This window comes from Zingiber officinale, chromosome 6A (assembly GCF_018446385.1).
Source record: "Zingiber officinale cultivar Zhangliang chromosome 6A, Zo_v1.1, whole genome shotgun sequence".
In the NCBI taxonomy this organism is placed as follows: Eukaryota; Viridiplantae; Streptophyta; class Magnoliopsida; order Zingiberales; family Zingiberaceae; genus Zingiber; species Zingiber officinale.
This window is the reverse complement of record NC_055997.1, coordinates 111,769,188-111,792,417: the sequence shown is the minus strand read 5'-3', so window position 1 is coordinate 111,792,417 and position 23,230 is coordinate 111,769,188. Positions and strand designations below refer to the sequence as shown.

Genomic DNA, 23,230 nt, shown 5'->3' with positions numbered 1-23,230 from the left:
TTTACATTATAGTGAAATGTATTCTGGCATGCCTCACACAGAAAAATGCAAATTCCTGGGACCACAGACTTAGCATCTAGAAAACTCAGTGGCTCTGAATTCAGTCATGCAAAACCTAAGGAAGAATTTGATTCATACAAGCCAGAAATTAAAGTCCGCTGTCCCTGTGGGAAATCATTAATTACTGAATCAATGATTCAGGTACTGCTGCTTCCCTAACTTTTAAATGCTGTAAAAAAATCTTCTTGAACACTATATCTTAGAAGATACTTCAAATAAGTTGAACATAATAATAAACACAAGATGTTTATTAGTATTATGTTTGGATTTTGTTGTCTCTATTTCCAAGTTTGGTATTCTATTTTGCGACAATTTACTAAACTATGCACCTAAGTTTTTCAAATACCCAAATCACTTACCCTAGTTTTAAAATCACTAACTCGTGTTCTCGTATCGCAAAAATACTCTTTCCCTCCTCCACCGTCTACCTCCCTCCGCCTTTTGTCTAACTGGTGGCCGCTCAAACAAGCAGCAGAGGCGGCCATGAAATGGCGGCCAACTTGGTCAAGCAGCCTGACCATGATTTCACATCGGCTGCAACTTGGTCGTGAAATCGTGGTCGAGTTGGTGAATAGACAACAGCAAAAAGGTAAAGGCAAATGACAGAGGCAATGGGTATTTTGGAAAAGAGGTAAATGAGTTGGTAATTTAAATGTAGGGTGTGTGATTGAGGTATTTGGAAAACTTAGGTACTCGATAAATTACCTTTTATTTTAAACTCATAAGAATGAAATATGTAGAAATTTGACCAACTGGTTTGAGGAGCGTGCTTTAAAACTCTTGTTTGCTACTTTTTCTAAAATGTAAAACTTTAGGGGAGGTGAATCTTTCCTAGAATTTTTTAATCAACCAAATTTCTAAACCATAGTATAGAAATTAATCCTCTTATTTATCTTTGTATAAGAAAATTAAAATTTTGAGACAACAGAAAAGTATTCAAGAAATTAAAACTCCAGAGGAGGTGAATCTTTCCTAGAATTTTCTAATCTACCTAGTCTCTAAACCATAATATAGAATTATAGGGATTTTTTTTCTCACGAGACTTTAATGCTCTAATTACTCTTTGTATAAGAAACTTAATGTTTCGAGAACTAAGATGGTGACAAAAGAATCAAATTGTAGAGGTATCAAGTTTATAAATCATACCATGAAATTCTGAGGAGTGATTGAGAGGATAATAAGAAATAAGATAAAAATTTCAGAGAATCAATTTGATTACATGTCCGAAATATTGATTACAGATGCTATTTATTTAATAACATATGAAAAACATAGAGAAGAAAATAAAGATTTGTATAAGTGCTTTATTAACTAATAAAAACTTATGATAGAATCCCTAAACAATTATTGTAATACGTTTTAGAAAAGAAAAGACTATCAAGTAATCATATATTAGTGCTAACTGATTTGTATGATAATGTAGTAACTATGCTAGTCTTACTAGGCATATGATAAAAGATTTTCATATAACCCTAGGTTTACTCCAAAGGTCAATTTTAAGTCTCTCATTTTACCTTTTTACCATGAGTTCACTAAACATATTGAACTAAACCTTCTTGGTGATGGTTATTGATTGACAAGATTGTGTTAATTGATGAGTGTGTATAAATAATTTGAAGCTTGAACTGCAGAAAAAGAATTTAGAATCTAATGATTTTAAGATAAGTTAAACTATTATAAGGTTTTTAGATATCTTTCGTTTTTTCTTTAACAAGAAAGAGAGACTATGAAGATATCATTAATAGGCTGAAGAATGGAAAATGATTGTGTCCCTTTATGCTAAAAGGGGAAATCATACGACCATAATATGATCCTACTTACTTTATGGATGGTGGGATGAGGTGTGTTCAAGAAAAATTAATGTTGAAAATATGATAATGCATGGATGTGGGGGTACTAAAAAGGATAAAATATACAAAAAAAAGTGTTTGAGAGCAGTAAGTGTTGGTTAAATATATGATAAATGAGATAAGAATAGGTTGTGAGATGGTATGAATTTGTTTAAAGATGATTAATAAATTTAAAATTTGAGAAATTTAGTTATTAAAGTGAAGATGCCAGGGGCATAAGACCAAAACAATCGTGTAATAAATGGTAACTTAGTTGGTCTATATTTTTTTCATAGTTGGGACAAGAACAATTTGATGATGATGTTGATGATTGTGATGATGACAATTTTATAACTTTGCTGGAGCTCATTAGAGCAATAAGATCCATGTAACCTATCTCAAATGGTTGCCATAAGCACAATTTGACGATAAAATTGATAATGATGAAAAAAATCATTTAAAGAAAAAACAAAATAATTATTACTAGGGCTTGTGATAGCACACTCTGCAACTATAAGAATTTCAATTTGTACTTATCCATTCATACACCATTGAGTTTCAAATCAGTTTTTTGACTGATGCACAGTCATCTTTGTTAGATGATTCTGGTTCTCCTTTTGTCTGTTAAAGTTTCTTTCTAGCTATGTTGATCCACAAAGATTTTTTTGTTAATTGCTTGAGTTATTGTTAATATTAGCCACACTTTCTTATTACAGATTTTGATTTTTTCCCCTTTTTTTGCAGTGCGAAGATAATCGATGTCGAGCCTGGCAGCATATTGATTGTGTTATTATTCCTGAAAAACCTGGGGATGGTACTCCTGAAGTTCCATCTCACTTCTATTGTGAACTATGCAGAATAAATCGAGCAGACCCGTATGTCCTCCTGATCCTTCTAGTGCTCATAAACACGTTTCCAGTAATGAGGAAAGCTTACTACAATTTATATATGGGATGCTCTAACAAGATTCCATGTTCATTCTCTAACATTTTAACTTGTAATTGTTGGATTATCAGTAGTCACCCGTCATTGGAATGTTTGTTTGCTTAATGTTTTCACAGATTGTAGATACGTTAGGTAATTAAATAATTCTTGTCATGCTCAATTTTATTTTATTATTTGCACATCTGAATTGAAGTTTGTTTTGAGGCATAGAGACATCATCATCCTAGCTATAGTTTGAAACTCCTTTTTTCTGCTTGCACAAAGTTACTTTGTTCTGAAAGGTATCTGTTATAGTTGAATCTCTTGCAATATTTCCACCTCAACCTTTTATTTCTAGGATAAGTTGATCAACATAGCAGGTCTTCTGAAATGCAGATTCTGGATGACAATGAAACATGTTTTGTTTCCAGTGAAGTTGTCTTCTAGTGGCCTAGCAGATGACTGGTAAGCGACCATCTTGTCTTGGATTTCAATATTCATGCATGATTTGTTGAATTGTCGTGCCGGATTCTGATGTTGTGATATGCAAAATTGTTTGCTTTTAACTTAAGACATCTTATATCTGTTCTTATTCAGCATCTGGAAGGTTGTATTAGCCTAAATTGACTGTGTCTACTTGCATTACCTAAGTTTGAATGTTGTGATTTGGTTATAATTTGGAGGAAGAAAGTTGATCTTAAATTCTAAACAATGTAATGTCTGGCATGAACACTTTGTGTAGTTGCAGTTGTAACAGACTGACACCGTTCTGCAGTTATGCATAGTATTTATGTCAGTCAGACATGCTCCTTTATTGAAAGATTGTTTTAGCATTTCCAAACTCCTCTGCATTCCTCTTGAATTTGACTGATTAACTCTTAGGTTTTTCCTCTTGCATTCATCTTGCTAGGTCCCAGTTAAACTTCCTGCGCAAGGCGTGCATTTTGTAGCTTAATGTAATGGTCTCATCCATCTCCAAGAATTTTAGCAAAAATTGGTTCTTTTATTCTGTCACATGTCGAAGCTGTGTTTTTTTGTTGGCTTGGGACTTAGGGTACCATAGTATCCATAGTTCAATTTTTCAAGATGATATAAGAGAGTAATAGTATTTGAGAGTTGATAATTGCGTGAATCGATGAGAAGGCATAAAATATATGTATATGTAAGTGGGGTTGATGGTTAATTTCAGCCCAAGTTGAAAGTTGAAAGTAAGTGAGCCATGCCTCTCTGTTGATCTTGTTCTTTCTTATCGGTGGAGTTTGTCTTGATTGGTACTGCACAATTTGTCATGTACAATGAATACAGCATCACTGTGGCTCAGTGTGATCTAGACTCCAATCTTAGTCACATAAACGCACGTGCGTCAGTGCATGATGGACTGGGCACTTCATTCCTGAATATATTTTTTATATTTTAAATCAATCATTCTACCGCTACTATACTAAATTCTTGATAGAATTTTATGTAGAGTGAGGTTTTAAAATCCGTATGCAGGCAATAGTAATAAAACTCCATAGTGCATATCTTTCTGGGGGGTTATATACGGACATTTGTGTAACCACTCCTTTCTATTAGATAATTTTATCATTATTTTAAAAATATAATTTAACTAATTGAGAGATAATCCATTAAATAATAGATTTCTCTCATTTCATAATGAATAATAAATAATATCAGAATTTTTAGCACTTACACCAACATAAGCCACAAAATATGTAGTGCTTATGCAAAAACTTCTAAAATTGGCCTTGAAATTGGATAATCTTCTTTAGGAAGCACAAGTATCAATAATTGCCTCATTAGAGTAATATTATTATTTGCTCTTTGTATGTGGCTGGATTGTGATATATTAATTTCCATACAATTTATTGAAAGGGAATCTAGATCTTCTCTATTGATATAGATCTGAAGTCTTCACATCAAGCCGTATTGAAGTATATGTCACTTTCCAAATTGTAATATCTTTTTATCATCACATCTTTTTCACCAAGGGATATCTTCCCATTTCATTTATTGGTTCTTTTTATTATGATTGTAACTTGACATAAAAAGAATCCATAAACTTAGAGTGAGACATATTTATGTACAAACTAGGGATTTATTTTTAGGAAATTATAATTAGGCTAATTGATAATTAACTTAATTGACAGATATATATTAACTAATATATACTGATAATATGGTAACTAATATATACATATATGGTAATTAATATATATATAGATAATACACCCTCTCAAGTTGGAATATGGATATTAATCATACCATACTTGTTACAAAGATAATCAACCCAAACCTCATTTAAAGCTTTTGTGAAGATGCCCATGAGTTCTCCGATCTTCACATATCCGGTAGAAATCAAGTTTTGTTGAATTTTCTCATGAACAAAATGATAATTAATTTCAATGTACTTAGTTCGCTCATGAAACACATGATTTGATGCAATATGAAGAGCAACTTGGTTATCACACCACAGTTTAGCTGGTACTAAAATTTTAAGTTCTATTTCAATTAAGAGTTAATATATCTACATTATTTCATACACAAACTGTGTCATAGCCCTATATTCTGATTCTGATTATGACACAACGTTTTGCTTCTTAGTCTTCCATGAGACTAAATTTCCTCCAACAAAGATACAATAACCGGAAGTAGATCGTCTATCCATTTTAGAACCTGCCCAATTTGCATCCGATAAACATGGTATCACTTAAGTAATATCATTCACATATACAGCTAATATAATGATACCAACTCCTGACTGCTTATAGAACATAGAATGATCAGATTTGTTTTTTATCATACAAAATTTTTCAACAATCAACCAAGCACGAGGACGCTGTTTCAAATCATACAAAGATTTTCAAAGACGATAAACTTGCCCTGACTCCTTGAGCAACAAAACTAGGAGTGTACTTCATATACACCTCTTGAAGATCACGATGAAGAAAAACATTCTTAATATCAAGTTGATGTAAAGACCAATGATGAGTAGCGACCATTGAAAAAAACAGATGTCAACTTTGCAACAGGAGAAAAAGTGTCCGAATAATTCATCCTATAGATTTGAGCATAACCTTTAATGACAAGACGAACTTTTAATCTAGCAACTGACCCATCTGAATTGACTTTAATTGTGAATAATAATTTGCATCCAATAGCTCGGTCTCCTTGAAGGTAGATCGATCAAGTCCCAAGTGTCATTATCTTCTAAAGCATTCATCTCCTCTATCATTGCATCTTTCTAACTAGGATGAGATATGACTTCACTTACAGTCTTAGGAATAGAGATAGAGTCAAGTGAAGCAATAAAATAACAAGAGGAAGACGACAAGCCGTTATAAGAAATAAAAGAAGAAGTAGGATAAGTACATTAGTGTTTACCTTTGCGTAACGCAATAGGAAGATCATCGCTTAGGACTGGATATGATGACAAAGTAGTAGGTGCAGGATATGAATCTAGAGGGTGATGCCTGGAGTAGACTTAAATAATAGGAGGTTTCGCTGGAGTCGGTTCTAGAATAGGTGCGGAGGGTGTGATATAATACACCAACAAATTGTCATCCTCCCTTTAATGAGTTGGAATAAGTGAGAACGAGAAATAAGGTGTGCATTCCATGAAGTTAACATCAATTGGGATAAGATATTTGAACAATAACACCTGTAACCTTTCTGGAGACAAGAATAACCAAGGAAGATACACTTCAAATACTTGGGACTTAATTTAGTGACATGTGAATGAACATCCCAAACAAAACAAGTGCTACCAAATATCCTAAGGTTAATAGGAAATGACTTATTGGGAAAAAGAATTTTGTAAGGGATCTCATCACGAAGGACAAAGGATGACATATGATTAATGAGAAAATATGTTGTAGAAACTGCATTAGCCTCAAAAGCTTTAGGAACATTCATTTGAAATAAAAGAGTCATGTAGTTTCAAGAAGATGCTTATTTTTATGTTCAGCTACATTTTGGGATGGAGTGTCAACATAAGAGATTTCATGAAACATGTCATTCTGACCCATATCCGATTGGAATAAACTAGACATATACTCCTTAGCATTATCACTTCGCAAAGTATGGGTGAACATTTTGTATTGAGTTTTAATCTTAACACAAAAGACACAGAACAGAGGAAATAACTTATAACGATTTTTCATTAAATATAACCAGATAAACATAAGAATTATCATCAACAAAAGTAACAATGCCTAAAACCATGTTTAGATAAAACAGGACAAGGACTCCAAATATCAGAATGAACTAATTTAAAAGGAATAGTGCACGTTTATTTACTCTAGGACTTGAACTAAGACGGTGATGTTTTGCAAATTGACATGATTCGCAATCGAATAAAGACACCTTACCATATTGTGGACAAAGCTTTTTGAGCAAAGATAAAGATGGATGTCCCAACCTACAATGAGTCTTGAAAGGAGAAGTAACACTCGAGCAAGCAAAAGAATTTGGGAGCTTTGTGTCAAGAATGTAGAGGTTTCTAGACTCATGTCCTTTGCCAACAATTTTCTTCGTCAAAATATCTTGAAATAAGCAATGATTAGGAAAAAAAATGAGATGCAACTTAAGTAAATGTAAGACAGAGGATAGAGGAAGCAAAGAGATAGGATTGATATTGCCAAACCCACGAATATAACATGGAGACCCATCAACTAAAGTAACAGTATGTGTAGGATCGAAAGAATCGGTAGAGGGGAGGGAGGGTGAATAATAACGCGCATCGCTTTTCACTTTTTGGAAACATGAGAGATTTCTTTTACTTGGTTCACAACCGGAGCCGTGACTGTTAGTCTAAGGTCCGCACTCACTGAGTATTTTGTTGGATAATTTACTAATAGCACGAAGGTTTACAAAAGGATACTGAATTTAAAATACAAGTAAATAAACAATTATACCATTCTTAGAGTGGAAGCTTGAGCATAGTTGTTAGGGCAACATTTCGATGTCGTAGCAAAATTTTAGAGCAACACGGAAGTCGTTTGGACGTAGAAAGTGATGATTGAAGGCTGTTGATCGACGCTGCCTATATAGCCTGATCCAGGCACCTCGATCCCCTTTGAGGCACCTATATTCAGCGTTGATCCGATCCGATCTCGGCGTAATTTATCTGCATCCTGGTGCCTCAATGGCTGACGTAGCGTTGATCGGATGAGATTTCATCACTCGAGGCTTTATCCTATCCCAAGAGCTTGGATCCCTTCCAGGCGCCTCGGTTCTAGGCGCCTAGATCCCTTCCAGGCGCCTGAATTATCTTGCATCACAAAGTTAGCATAACATGTATATAATATTATAGTGCAAATGAAATCAATCCACGTTGGATTGTCTACTCTTGATTTTTTAGGTTTCCCGTGAAACCCTAGATTAGATCAACACCTACTGTTCCCTCTCGGAGAACGCGTCCTCACCCATTCCTCTCAGGAGAGTTTATCTTTTTATCAAATATTTGATCCTCCAGACCTGTTTGGACTTTTGCTCAGCATCCAATCTTGGCCTCCGGGACTTCTCACTAGACGTTCGTCTTCGACCCGTCTAGATTTTCGCCATGTGTGCGCGACCCCGAGGCTTCCCACCTAGTGTCCTTGAACCCTAGGATTTCTCCTTGATGTTATTGATCTGCCAAGACTTTTGCCAAGTCTACTCGATCAGGATTTCTTTGTCTAGTCTACTTGACCGGGACTTCTTTGCCTAGTCTCAACTAGGATTTTCCTGCATACTTAGTCAACCTCGTTAGATCACAAATAAGTCTTTAACATTTACAATCATTACCAACATCAAAACCAGCACGAATAGTATGAGTGTTAGCTTTGGATTGAAAAGTAGAAAAGATATTAGAATTACATGTCATATGATATGTGACACTAGAATCAATGGCCCATTTGGAGGATGAGAAAAGAAGACATGCGTTTTGTTTACCTGAATCAGCAATAGCAATGACAGAGGGAGATGATGACTTGAATGATTTCTAATATTTTTGAGAACTTGACAAATTCATCTGCAGAAATAATGACCGATTTATCAGATACATCATTAGTGGATGTAATATGGGCGAAGTGTTTTTGCTAAAACTTTCTACACTCAGTATGACCTGACTTATGCTAGTAATTGCACACAATACCACCAGAATTTAGTGTTCGAGTTTGAAAATCGTGGGAACCTCCTCCTTTGTTTTCATTGTGACTAGTTGATCCTCCAGCCACATAATTAGTATTGTGACTTACCAAAACACCACTAAGAGGAACATGTATAATACTTTCTGTATAGAGAATACGACTAGATACATTTTGTAGAGAGGAGACTTCAAAACCAGAGAGAACTTATGACTTAGGAGACTCAAAGTCTTAGATAGACCAACAAGGAAGCTCATGACAACCATTTGTTCTCGTTGGATTTGTTGAACCTTCCCATTAGGGCTAAAAGGTAACAACCTATTAGGTACCTCATGTCTCTTTAAACGCTATAAAGTAATTGATCAGAGGCTGATCTTGTTTTTCTACATGGTAAAGGGCTTTGCAAAACTCATACATGGGGGAAAGATTCCCGTTTCTAAAGTACAAAAATTCCAAATAGCCCATCAGTTCTTTAATAAATTCACAACAATTGATCAAACCAATTACCTCACTATCAATACAATTCCGAATTTGAAGGAACAAGCGAGCATCCTCTCTAAGCCATGTCTATTTGAAATTATCTTTAGAGGATCATCAATCAAATGACCAATTTTATCAATACTTTGTAGATAAAGACGAACAGTCTTACTCTAATCCAAATAATTCGAACCATTTAACTTATGGTCATTGATCTTAGAGATCACGGGCGCTACATCCGTCACAATAGAAGATTTATTCTCAATTGTAAGATTTTATCCCACGGGAGAAGGACGATCGACCAAAATGCAATGGCGGTGGGAAGAAAAAGTAGCAACAGGAGATGGAGCCTCTGTAGCTACGGTGCACGGATCTCTAGCGTGTGTCGGGAAGATCTGAGGTCTGACGCCAAACAGGACAAACTTGTTGTGGACAATAATAATAATAAGAAGAAGAAGAAGAAGAAGATGCCCCGTGGCAGAGGTGATGACTTTGCTGGGGTCAGAAGTGCGTGCGATTGCTGCAGCAAGAAGCAACGCTAAGGTTGTCGTTCCAAGAGACAAGCACAATCGTGGAATAGGCAACGCGATCGCGTACTATTGTGGCGAGAAGCAATGTCGAGGTTGTCACAATAAGAGATGAGCACGATCGTGGAATAGGCAGCACAATCGCGGTACATTGCTAGTTATAGGGGTTTAGTGCTCGTTGGCAGCTAGGGCTCGGCCGCATAGGTACATGGCGAAAATGTCGATGAGGAGGAAGCAACGGAATTGTCTCTGAACACGGGGAGCGTCGGCGGCTAGGGCTCGTGGGAGGAGGGATCGAAGATGTCACCACAAGTCGATCCTTGTGTTGGCGAAGGAAGAAGTGTCGAAGTTGGGCTGTGTCTTGGCTAGTGAGCGGAAGGCGTCAAAGGGGAAGCCTTGGAGGGATCCTAGAGGTTGAGGGAGAGAACCGTTGGAGATTAGCCCTAATTTATCATCACTAAGGTTCTGATACCATGTAACTTAAGATAAAAAGAATTCATAAATTTTTTTGAAGAATGAGACATATTTATATAGAACTAAGGATCTATTTAGGAAACTATAATTAAATTAATTGACAATTAATCGAGGTGACAGATATATATTAATTAATATATACGTATAATATGTTAACTATTATATACCAATGTGGTAATTAACATATACATATAATAATGATTAAATTAAAGATAAACAAGATAGCTTGTCTACTTAACCTAATGACCCTATGTGACATTCAACTAGGTATGAGAACCAATTGAAGATTAAGCAATATGCAGCTGTATATTCAATCCAGTGGAGCATTGCATAAGTTCTTTTAAAGTGAATTGTGAAGTTTTTTAAAATTCTTTGATATATTGGTTATTTGTTTTGTGCTCGAATATATTTTTTTTCCTGCATCCTTAAGTTGTGCCGTCTATGCTTGTCTTTCCAGCACCAATACAGTGCAGAATGCAGAGAAGACATTTCAGTTGTCAAGATCAGATAAGGATTTTTTACAAAGACATGATTACAGTCTTCAGGTTTATTATGATTCTCTTGTTTTCTTTTGCTACAAATTATATGGTAGATGTTGCCATGTGGTTCATTCGTATTTTCTAAAGCTACTAATAACAGTAACAACAACAACCACAACCAAGCCTTATCCGATTAGGTGGGGTCGGCTAATTTTCTAAAACTACTGACAAAATATTATAATTGTCATGTGGCCATCTTATTGTTCTTGGTATGCAAGTATGTATATTATTGCTTTAATTCTCTTTTTTGGTCTATAACTCATAGTAAGAATTTAATTTTCAAATGCAATTTAGACTATCAAATAACACTAATGCTGAATTAGACTTCTATTGACATCTAAATTCTGGTCCATTACCATACTGTTCTAATACTTGGTACAATTGTCCCCACGAGTTGGTTGGCGCAGTTAGTACCTGCATAGGTGTTCATTTCAATAAATCTCGAGATCAATTCTTAGCAGGTGCAAAATACCTCATTGGGCGTTTGACCTCCCTCATACAAAGGGTTATGCTAGGATAAAATATCCTCGTGATTTACTTCTTGTCGTGGGGCCGATGATAGTGGGCCTTTTGGGGTGAGCGATATCACCTTTTACTCCAATAGTACTGTTAGTCCCTTGGAGGCCATCTGGGGGAAAGGGGGGGGTGGAGGGTGAATAGCCCTGCAAATAAAAACTAACATTTCTCGAATTTTACAGTTTTATTAAAACAGACACTTGCATAAAAAGAAATAAGTAACTAAAGACAGAGGCGCAAAAGGAATTACTTGGTTTGCAATCAGAGGATTGCTAATCCAAGACAATTAGAGCTCACTATCAAAGTCTCCGTCAGGCGGAGAAGTCTCTTACAACGTTAACAACTCAAACAGTAGTAGAACAAACAAAGAAATTGCTTATAAGTGTTATTTTTCAACTACCGGGATCAGGATTGTATTTATAGGCGCCTGGAAGGGTTCAGGCACCTGGAAGGGGATAAAATTTTATCCCTATCGCACCAGATCGTGACAGTGCACGTTTGGATAAACTTTCTGGTCGGGCGCTTGGAAGGGTTTTGGGCGCCTTGACCGGGATGACAACCCTCGTTGGGCGAGGTGCCTAGGTGATCTAGGCGCCGGACAACGAATCAACATCCTATTGACTTTTTGGTTCGTGCTCTTGCTCCAGTTCCACTCACTTGGGTGATTTCGGTCATCCGGAATAGGGTTCACCCGAACTCATCTTCCGGCCTTCTCGAGTAACCTTTTGCTCCGGCTTCTCGTCCCTTGGAATTGCTGCGCGCTTCCTTCTTGTCCGTCAACAGACTCTTCCGTAGCGCCTCGCCCCTTGGACACATTGAGCCCGTTGACTCTCTTCCATGTCGTCCTTCTTGCTAGCTGCGTCTTGCTCGACTTCCGTGCTCCTAAGTTCCTACACACTTGGACACGGGGCATCAAAACATAACAGGACCTAACTTGACTTGATTGAACACATCAAAACTATCACGAAGTACTTACAATCTCCCTCTTTTTGATGCGAGCAACCCAAAGTTAAGTTAGGGTAAACAAAAAACAAATAATAATAAAATGGCAAGTAAATATTTTGCATATAAGAAATATAGTGCAAAAATCAAAAAATATACCCTCTCCCTAGACTTAACATCTAGTTCTCCCCCTTTGATCACATTCAAAATGGGAGTAGAGTAAGAATATAACTTTGAAATCAACCTAAAATAGAGTAAGGGTTAAAAAAAAACTAACTAAATAAAGATAAGGAAGTTTGAGTTTCGATAATCTGGATTTTCCAATTTATAAATTTATATCATTTTAAGCATAAATAAATTCTTTTTTATATAAAGCCATATTTTTCAAAAAAAAAATGCTTAGAGCATCCACAATGCTCTATTAAAGGAGTGTTATAACACCCCTTTGATGTTAAAAGGCTTGTGAAGGGATGTTATAACACTCCTTCATTGAACGTGTTCAAGTGGGGTGGGGTGGGCTAGCTCTGGCCCACCCGACTAGTTTATGTTTTTTTAATTTTTAATTTTTAAATTTTATTTATTAAAAAAATTATAAATTTTAAAATTAAAAATTGAATAAAAGAGGTAAAAATTATTTTTTTAAATGTAAGATTAATAATAATAATAATAATAATAATAATAATAATTTTAATATTTTAAAACATATTTAAATATTACCTCACTACAGAAAATAAATTTTGCAACAATTAGTTCTGAAAAATTTCAAATTTTTCTGACCATTAAAATATTTTTATGAATTGTTTGACAAAAATCATATTTTTCCATTTAAAATTATTTTGCAGAGTTATTGTTTCAAACTTTATTTTTCTGTGAAAGATTATTATGTTTTCTGTTCAAGAATTTTTTTTTTGAAATTTTTGTCCGTTTTATTTTTCAATGATTTTTTTAAAATCATATGTTTTATTTAGAATTATTTTTACATATGAGTATTGAATTCCTCTTTCTCGGAAAAATTAGGATCAAAATTGTTTCAAATAGAAATTATTAAATCAAATAATTATTTCTAAGCAATAAAATATCAAATCAAATGTAATACATGCATACAAATTCAATCCAAGCATGATTTTGGAATACAAAATAGATTCCTTCCTATCGGATAAATAAGAATTTTTTTTCTAATATGTTTTGGTGATAGTTTTCTGATTTGGTTCTTATAGTATCTATAATACCAATCAAATCCAGAGTAATATCGAGCTAGTTGAACATGTGAGCATGCAAAACTTTTTAAATTTTCTATTTCTATTTTCAACTTTTCATTTTCAACTTTTATCTTGTCGAAATCTTCTAATCGACAGCATCCTCTAAGGTTAGTTTTAATTCATCATTTTCCTCTTTATATTTTCTATTTTTAATTTCTAATTTGTAAGAACTTTTCGACAATATTTTTATAAATTCAAACAATTTATTCGGAGGTAGAGATTGTACCAGACTTAACTTGTTGATCTCAGAATTTGATGCTCCCCCTTGTAGAGCTGTTTTCTTTCGATATTCCTCCCCCTTCATCGATGCTCTCGATGCTCATCTTCGATGAACTTGCTCCGTTGTCTTCTTGGTGGCTTGCCACTAGCGCAAGTCCGACGATGGCTTTGATCTTTGACTCGGACGACGTTTCGTCCTACGTTGCCTTTAGATTTCGATGCTTTGTATGGACTGGTCTTTTGTCCTTGCTCTTGTCCTTGCTCTTTAATTTAGGGCAGTTATCTTTCACGCGCCCTTTTCCATTGCAGTGGTAGCATTTACCTTGCTTCTTCTTCTTTTATCTTGCACTTTAAATTTATTAGTTTTAAATAACTTTTTAAATTGCCTTACCATGAACGTCGTTTCGTCATCATCGAGAGAAGTTTCGGATTCCGGTTCATCTATTTTTGCCTTTAAGACAGTGTTGTGCTTGGGTTCCTTCTTCAGATCTACATATCTAGTTTCATGAACTTCAAATATAGAAAATAACTCTTCTAAAGTATTTACCTCTAGATCCTTAGGGATGTAATATGCATCTACTAAGGATACCCATTCAGAAGTCCTAGGAAAAGCGTTAAGCGCATACCTTAGCGAATCTCGGTTGGTTACCTTTTCTCGGAGATTCGTGAGTCCGGTGATGAGTTCCTTGATCCTTGAGTAAAGGTGTGCAACGATTTCGCCTTTTTCTAATCTGAGGTTGCTGATCTCGTTCCGAAGCATATCTCGTCTCGCTAGTTTTGCCTCCGAGGTACATTTGTGTAGTTTTAGGAATTTCTCCCAAAGCTCCTTGCCTGACTCATAGGCTTCGATCCGGTTGACTTCTTGAGGTGGTAAAACGCTAAGCAAATGAAACTCTACTTTACCATTTGCCACAAAGTCGGCTTGCTCCTTTTTCGTCCATTGGTATTCTTCTTTGCCCTCTGGTGCTACAAGACCAAATTTCATAATTAGTAATAAATCAAAATCAGTCTTAAAGAATATCTCTATCTTTTTCTTCTAGTTCGCGAATTCCCCCTCGAACTTCGGTGGGTAGATGCTCGGTCCGACCATCTCTTGTGCTTCGATCGGAGTTTAGTCCTCTTAAAGCGTCCTTGCTCGGATACCAATTGTTGATCTCTTGGTCGGTTGGAGAGGGCGCCGGGGGGAGGGGTTGAATAGCCTTGCAAATAAAAACTAACCTTTCTCGAACTTTACAACTTTATTAAAATAGACACTTGTATAAAAAGAAATAAGAAGTAACTAAAAACAGTGGCACAAAAGGAATTACTTGGTTTGCAATCAGGATTGCTAATCCAAGGTAATTAGAATTCACTATCAAAGTCTCCTCCAGGCGGATTAGCCTCTTACAGCGCTGACAACTCAAACAGAGTACAACAGACAAAGGAATTATTTACAAGTGTTGTTTTCAACCACCGGGATCAAGACTATATATAGTCTTGATCGGGGCACCTGGAAGGGGATAAAATTTTATCTCCATTGCACCGGATCGCGACAGCGCTCGTTTGGATAAACTTTCTCATCTGAATGCCTGGCAGGGTTCCAGGCACCCGGACCGGTTCGACACAACCCCCGCTAGGCGAGGCGCCTAGGTGATTCGGGCGCTCAGACCACGAGTCAACATCCTGTTGACTTTTCGGTCTGAGCTCTTGCTCCGGTTCCGCTTGCTTGGGTGATTTCGGCCATCCGGAATAGGGCTCACCGAAACCCATCTTCTGACCTTCTCGAGCAACCTTCCGCTCCGGCTTCTCGTCTCTTGGAACCGCCGCGCACTTCCTTCTCACTCTTCCGCAGCGCCTCGTCCCTCGGACGCACCGAGCCCGTCGACTCTTTCTCATGTCGTCTTTCTCGCTAGTTGCGTCGTTTCCTCGACTTTCTGTGCTTCTAAATTTCTGCACACTTAGACACAGGGTATCAAAACGTAATAGGACCTAACTTGACTTGGTTGATCACATCAAAACTACCACGAAGTAGTTACAAGTACTTGGTGCAGTCACTTGCTGCTCATCAACGTGGTATGTACAGGATGTAAGAAGAGGCTGAACATATAGAAGAGAGAGAAAATTCTCTTGTCGTCGGATACATAAGCCTCTTGTGAGGGACAGGGACAAGACAGTCTCCAGTATAATGCAGTTTTTACTTAAAACTTCATTGATGACTCATTTACATTAACACATTATCTAAACTAATCACGCCTTAAAAACCATTATCAAGGTTACTCTTTATTGTTGTTCTCACTGTTCACTGCTGGTCATTCCATCAGCTGCTTTTGAGGGAACAACTTGAGACCTAGATAGCTTGGTTTTTCTGATGGATTGGGTGCTGCACCATTGGTCCTTGTATTGCATCTACTTCCTCCTGTTGTTGTCTTTGTCAAAGCATAAGGCATATTGATTGCAGTAGGTGGTTTATTGCTCAATACAAGTTATCCATTTAAAGCATGGTGGTATATTGACTATATACTGCTTTGTATAGGCAGTTCACAGTCAAATTAGTGAAAAATGATGGTCCATCTACCAGTGCTCTCTGGTGGGTAATTCATGACCTTACCAGAGTAAAACATTATTTTAAACACTGTATCCCGGACACTTTTGATCTTTTCCTCATACCATGCATGGCCGGCAAATAAATATGAATTAAACTGTAACTCTCCTTTGCATACAATTGACTTTCTCATAGTTGCAGTTGTTATTTATTTATTCTCCTTTTGTACAACTGTGAAATTTTATTTGTTCATCTCTTAGGTCGTAATTTACTTGGACCAGAAAATGAGATGATAGTAAGAAGGGGGAGGAATGGGGGAAAGGAAGACCCTAGGCTATGTTTGCTTGAAAGAAGGGGGAGGAATGGGAGAAGGGAAAACCTAGGCTATGTTTGCTTGGGAGAATGAAGAAGGAATAGGAGAGGAGAGAGATCTGCTATGCTGTTTATTTGAAAAAGAAATAATAGGAGTACTGCAGGAGAAAGGTTTCAATGCTTGTTATACTCTTCAGCTTCTGATTGGGACCTTGATCATTCGTCTTTGTGCTTGACTTTGCCTTTATTGTTCATCTTGCTCATGAGCCCTTGACCATGGTGCCATCTGCTATTGCATATGATACATAGTGCAAGTTTTCTCTTTAGCCGTGTCTTACTGTTTTATTTTGTGAGAAGTTAATTACTGGATTCTATTCTATTATAACAGCACAGCCTCTATGCAGGTTTGGTCTCTACTACTCAATGATAAGGTTCCATTTAGAATGCATTGGCCCCAGCTTACCGAGTTGCATGTCAATGGTATGGAACCACACTTCTAATTTTGTAAAATTGAAACTTTTCCAGTAAATTGTTGGAATGTTATGGCTTTTGGTGCAAGATTCACTTTCTCTCTGAAGTCTTAAATTCGTAAGGCTATGATTAGTGAAATATGGGCATACTATTTCAGATTTATAGTTGCATGTGATTAAAATAAAAAAATTGGTGGTAAAAGTTGCAATTGCTTTCCATCACACAGGTTCTTGTTATCTTGCAACAAAAAATAATTTTCCTCTTTGTTTAAATTGGCTTCCTGCTCATTGTTCAAACTTTGAAATGACTTCTCTTTTTTTCATTATCCATAGAGCCTTAATATTTGTAAATCATACTTTGAAGTTGATGGAAGGATTCACTATGACATTCTTGAGCAAAGTCGATGGAGATAACTTCATCATGTTATCCTGGACCTTTTCATGGTCTTCATGTTCTTTCATTTATTAGTTCCTTGGTTTCTAAGCTCGTAAATGGGAATTCTCTTGAACTCTATTGTTTGAATAACGGACACAGTGATTGCGTTAGTGTAGGCATAAATTTAAAAGCCTATCCGAACCGATTGGATTTGATCTGAACATTGTAATCAGAATTTTGAGCAGTCCAAGTGGCTTCCTACATCAAAATTGCAAAAATGTGGGTTTACTTGGCCACTGGCTGGTTAGATTCAGTAGACTAGTAGGGTATTTCTTTATAATTTAACAAGTTTTATGTGTTGGAGCCTTATATTCAACGTTTGTATTATAGTGGACTATAGCATTTCATTATTTTGCGCTTCCACATTATCCAGTTACTCCTGATATGGGTACTTTATTGAAGTAATAATAATAATAATAGAATGTTCTATTATTAAAATGTCCATCTTTTTCAAAGGCCTTTCTTTTCCTATAGATTTTTTTTACATAGTATAAAAAATTTTAGAATTTTTTCTCTGAGGACATTTTTATGCTTAACCAGGCACAAAAGAAAAGAGAAGAGATGATTGACTTACATCTACTCTGAGATTAGGTTTCACATTTAGTCTGAGAGGAGAAATGATAGGAGACTGGTTTTTGGTCATTTACTCTGAACGAGGGAGATATTAGGAGAGACAAAGTAAAGGTCTACCACCAATTCAAGAGAAAAGAGATGCTGAATGGACAATCAATAATTAATTTCACATTATGTAGAAAATACATGAAAGGACAAGTGCAAGATGAAAACTAACAGTTAAAGAGTTTAGTTGTATGACCACTAGAGTCAAAGAAGAGGAGTGGAAGGCATCAATGCTGCTTCAAAAAACCTGAATTTTTTAATCACCACATATGTGATACTTTTGAAGAATTTTTGTTTTCAATGCAGAGACACTTTTTAAGTCTGCCACTTTTCCCTCTTTTTTCTCGCTGCACTGTATTATTTCATTATTTTTTATTATTTTTGTTTCAATCTATCATTTGAAAAACTAGGTTTTCTCATCTACCTGAGGGCCCTGGACTTGGCATGGGGCTCTTTGGATCGGGTCCAAATTGGATGTTCCATTCATCAGGAAGCTCTTGAGATGAACTAGATGCATAAATTGTGATTTGTATATGGAAGAAGAAATTGGTTTGGTAATCTTCTTGGTCAGGGCACTGCATTATACTATGATTTAAAAGATAGGGATGCAAAGTAGATCTTGTGGTAGACTAGTTTTAAAGATTTACAGGGATGCGGGCTAGGGTTATAAGAGAAGATGGCAGGAATGCGAAGGGAGAGGGTGGTCAGGGGCTCATAGAGACTAGAGTGATGGGTGACATCAGTACTGGAATGTGGGGTTACTTCTCTGGATCTAAGGGATGGAATGACAAGAGCAAGGAAAGAGGAAGCAGGGGCTGCTGCAAATGATGATGTGTGTCATTAACATGGAGATAGTCATGTGTTAGCATGGGTTGGAAGGTGGTGAGTATGATGCTATTGTTATTGGCAATGGTAGCAATGGTGAGGGAATACTTATCAAGCATTTCAATCACTGTCAGGCTAAAACAGGACTTGAGGAGAGGGAAGGGACAGAAGGCATATATAAAGGGTGATACAGGGATTGAAAAAGAAAAACACCTAACTCTAGTGAAGATCTTCACTATATTTCCACGTCCTGAAAACTTTTTTTTTTGCCAAAAATTTACCATCATATAGGACATTAACATACCTTTAGATTAGCACCTACATAGTATTAACTCTTACAATATCCAATAAAAAAAAATATTGTATAGGAGATGACGAAAATGGTATCATAAATTGTATAAGATATTTATGCACAATGCTTTGTAATAATGTAATTATTATAAATTTCGTTTAGCATTAATATTATATAATTATTATCCTAATAACAGTATAATTGATATGACATGAACTCAAAATATAATATAATTGTATAATATTATATGTACTATACTGATTTTTAACTAGTATAATTAAAGTATGTTCATACCATCTCAATCTATTTTTCTTATTTGATTATATATTAGAACTTTACCTAATTGATCTCATATACTATTATTTTTTATTTTTCTTTTTAGTAATGTCACACCCATGTATTGTTGTTATCTCATCTCAGTTGTTTATATACATAGAGAATGTCAAACCAAATATATCCTAAAAATGATATTTCAATATACATAAAACTCTGACCCTGTAACATCTTTCTAGTGATCCTAGTCTGTCGGAGGACACAGTTTGTTGTAGTTGTCTTAATAAATCCTACAAATGACTTGCATGAATGCGGGACTTACATATCTCACGAGTAGCAACTAACCTGATTGGTCTCATGCATACCACATCCCAAAAGATTGAATCGGCTGATGTACTTCAGTATTCTTTGAAGATATACAGTGGATTAGAAATAGTATTCTGCAGTTCATGGCAAAATTGCATCATTTCAGCGAGATTGACATTTACTGTCGGGATATTTTGTCAATTACTTATATATGCTTATCTTGCTTTGAAATAGGTGTTTCGGTCAGAGTGGTTGCTAGACCAGGCTTACAGTTATTGGGAATAAATGGCCGTGATGATGGTCCAGTGGTTAGTTCCTTGCTTCCCTCACACTGACACAACTATTTATACAAAGAAAACCTAGATTCTTCCCCCTCAGAATTGCAATCAATGCATTTTACTTGATTTTTAACAGAGAGCTATTCCTGAAATCATTGTCACTTCAATCCACTTTGATCATTGATTTACTTTTTCCTGACAGTAGTTTCTATTAGCAAGCATCATTAAACTTGTAGAATAGAAGGATTTATACAAAGAATAAGTATAATTAATTTTTTCTAGAAATCTCCAAGTTCTGAGGATACTTTTATTCATTTAGCTATCCCATTTTCTCCTTTTTTTAGTGACTAGTATCTGATTTTATTTTTCAGATTAGCACATGTAGTATGGAAGGAGTTAACAAAATTGTTTTATCAAGGAATGATGCTCGTGTTTTCTGCTTTGGAATCAGACTTGTCAAGAGGCGGACAGTTCAACAAGTAATGTAACTATATTTTCTTGAATTGGCAACTTACATCTTCACTGGATTCAAATTGTTCATTGGTAATAATGGCCCTTGTGTTACCTCATTGTTCTTGGCACTAAGTAGCTAGATGATCCATTGGAAGAAACATAACCCCCAAAGATTGGCTTTGCTTTTTGGTTCAGTAGCTAATAGCACCGATATTGAGCATCATCCAAATTGTGGGAGCATCTTGTATTTCTCTTTCTTTTTTTCATTTCTATTTCAGATTTGTTATATCTCCTAACAAATTGTCTACATCCAGATGTTTTTATAAGGCGAAAATATGGTGTCTGTATAATTTTCCATACAGCAAAGCTTGTCCAAGTGTTACATGTCATACTAGCTAACCATCAAACATATTTCATTGAGACTTATTCTTGCATTCCTATTATCTTCTGTTTCAACCTTTAGTAGATATTAATGTTGAAATCGGCGTGACACTTATTTTAACTAACTCATTGATCTTCAGGTTCTTAATCTGGTTCCAAAGGAAGCAAATGGTGAGCAATTTCAGGAAGCACTTGCTCGTGTTCGGCGCTGTGTTGGTGGTGGAGCTGAGGCTGAAAATGCAGACAGTGATAGTGATATAGAACTTGTAGCTGATTCTGTAACTGTCAATCTCCGTTGCCCAGTAAGTGATAGTGTAAAATTCTATGCTAAAGAATTAAATCAACCTTGGGTCAATGAATTTAGCTATCCTGGTTGTTGACCTCTATTCCTTCATGATCGATCACACTGTGGATGCTAACCAAAATCTTTCCCTAATATACCTTCAGATGACTGGTTCTCGGATTAGAGTAGCAGGAAGGTTCAAGCCTTGTGCTCATATGAAAGGTTTTGATCTAGAAGCTTTTGTAGAGCTTAACCGCAGATCTCGGAAGGTTATGCTGTTCTTGGAATTTTTCTTTCCTCAATATTTGTTTTATTTTCCTTGTTTACTCATCAAGAATTTCTCTTTTGTAGTGGCAATGCCCAATATGTCTAAAGAACTATGCACTCGAGAACATTATTATTGATCCATATTTTAATTGTATCACTTTTATGGTAGGTTTATGTGGAACTTCGGTTTGCTACCATTCCATTTGACTTTCATGTTGATTTTGTCATTTCAATATTCAGTATCACTTTTCTTGTGGTGCTAACAGCTTCAAAATTGCGGAGAAGATGTAACTGAGATCGATGTAAAGCCTGATGGTTCTTGGCGTGTTAAGGGTGAAGTAGAATATCGAGATCTTCCAGATGGCATTTGCCTGATGGTACCCTCTCAGATAATGTGGATGTACAAGCAAAGTCTGATTTTGGCGATCTAAGCATGTGAAGCAGAAAAGTCCATCATCGAGCCGATTTACTCTGAATTTAGGGATGAAATTAGATGCAAATGGAGGACCTGAAGATACTAGGGCTTCATCATCTCGGAGTCCTATTCTTAGGCTTGAAAATAATAGTCAGAACATAATAAATATGAGTAGCAGTGCAACTGGAAGCTATAGAGAAGGGGAGGACCAAAGCGTAAATCAAGAATTTGAAGGGCCTTTTAATTTGTCACTGAACAATTGCCACGACTTTGAATCTTTTATTTTTGATGGAACATACAGTATGGATGATAGACCTCCAGCGCCATTAGAAGAACCAGATGTGATTTGCTTGAGTGATTCGGATGAAGATAACATCACATTAATTTCTCCTGAACCTACAAATGGAGTTCATGCATCTGAAATTGATATGGTTGCTTTTCCAACTCATCCCAAGGCTTCAGAAAGATACTCTGAGAACCCTTGTCCAGAGACAAGTGGAACGTCATTCCTTGAGTTGTTTAATAACACTGATGATTTTGTGATGCCCATGCCCATGTGGCCAATGCAAACTTGCCCTCCGCCGGCCTCAAATTTCCAACTTTTCGGAACAGAGGTCCTAGATGTCCTGGCTGATCCACAAGCTACTGTTGACTGTCCACCCCTCAATGGCTTTGGTTTGACACCACATGATGGCGAGGAAACTTCCGAAGTCCAAGAGTTTTCAAATTGTCAGGCCAGCGCTACAATGCAAGAAAGCTTTGTTGATGATCCCCTTGCATTTACAGATGATGACCCTTCTCTACAAATTTTTCTTCCTAACCAGCCAGTTGGTGTAGCCCTTCAAGATGGCATGATCAACCAAACTGACTTACCAAATGGGATGAACTCTGATGATTGGATATCTCTTAGACTTGCTGCTGGCAGTGGTCATGGTGAGTCTGCCCCTTTGAACGGATCCATTTCAAGGCAGCTGGAGCCACCCACGGAGACTCAGATGGATGTACTAAGTGATGCTGGTAAGTACCTTGTCAGCAGAAATACTAGTGCTCATCTCTTAATTATGATTCACGATCATCAGTAGCTTAGCATCACCAATACAAGTGCACTACTTTGCTATATAGATATAGCAATTAGTTGTCCTATTATGCATGCGAACTTAAACATCAAAAGCTTTAAAGGATGGTTAGTTTAGTATTTTGATTTCA

At 36.2% G+C, this 23,230-nt stretch overlaps 1 pseudogene; it reads left to right on the top strand.

Moving 5' to 3' along the window:
- Positions 1 to 23,230, top strand: part of LOC121997447 — a 30,708-nt pseudogene that overhangs the window by 5,720 nt on the left and 1,758 nt on the right.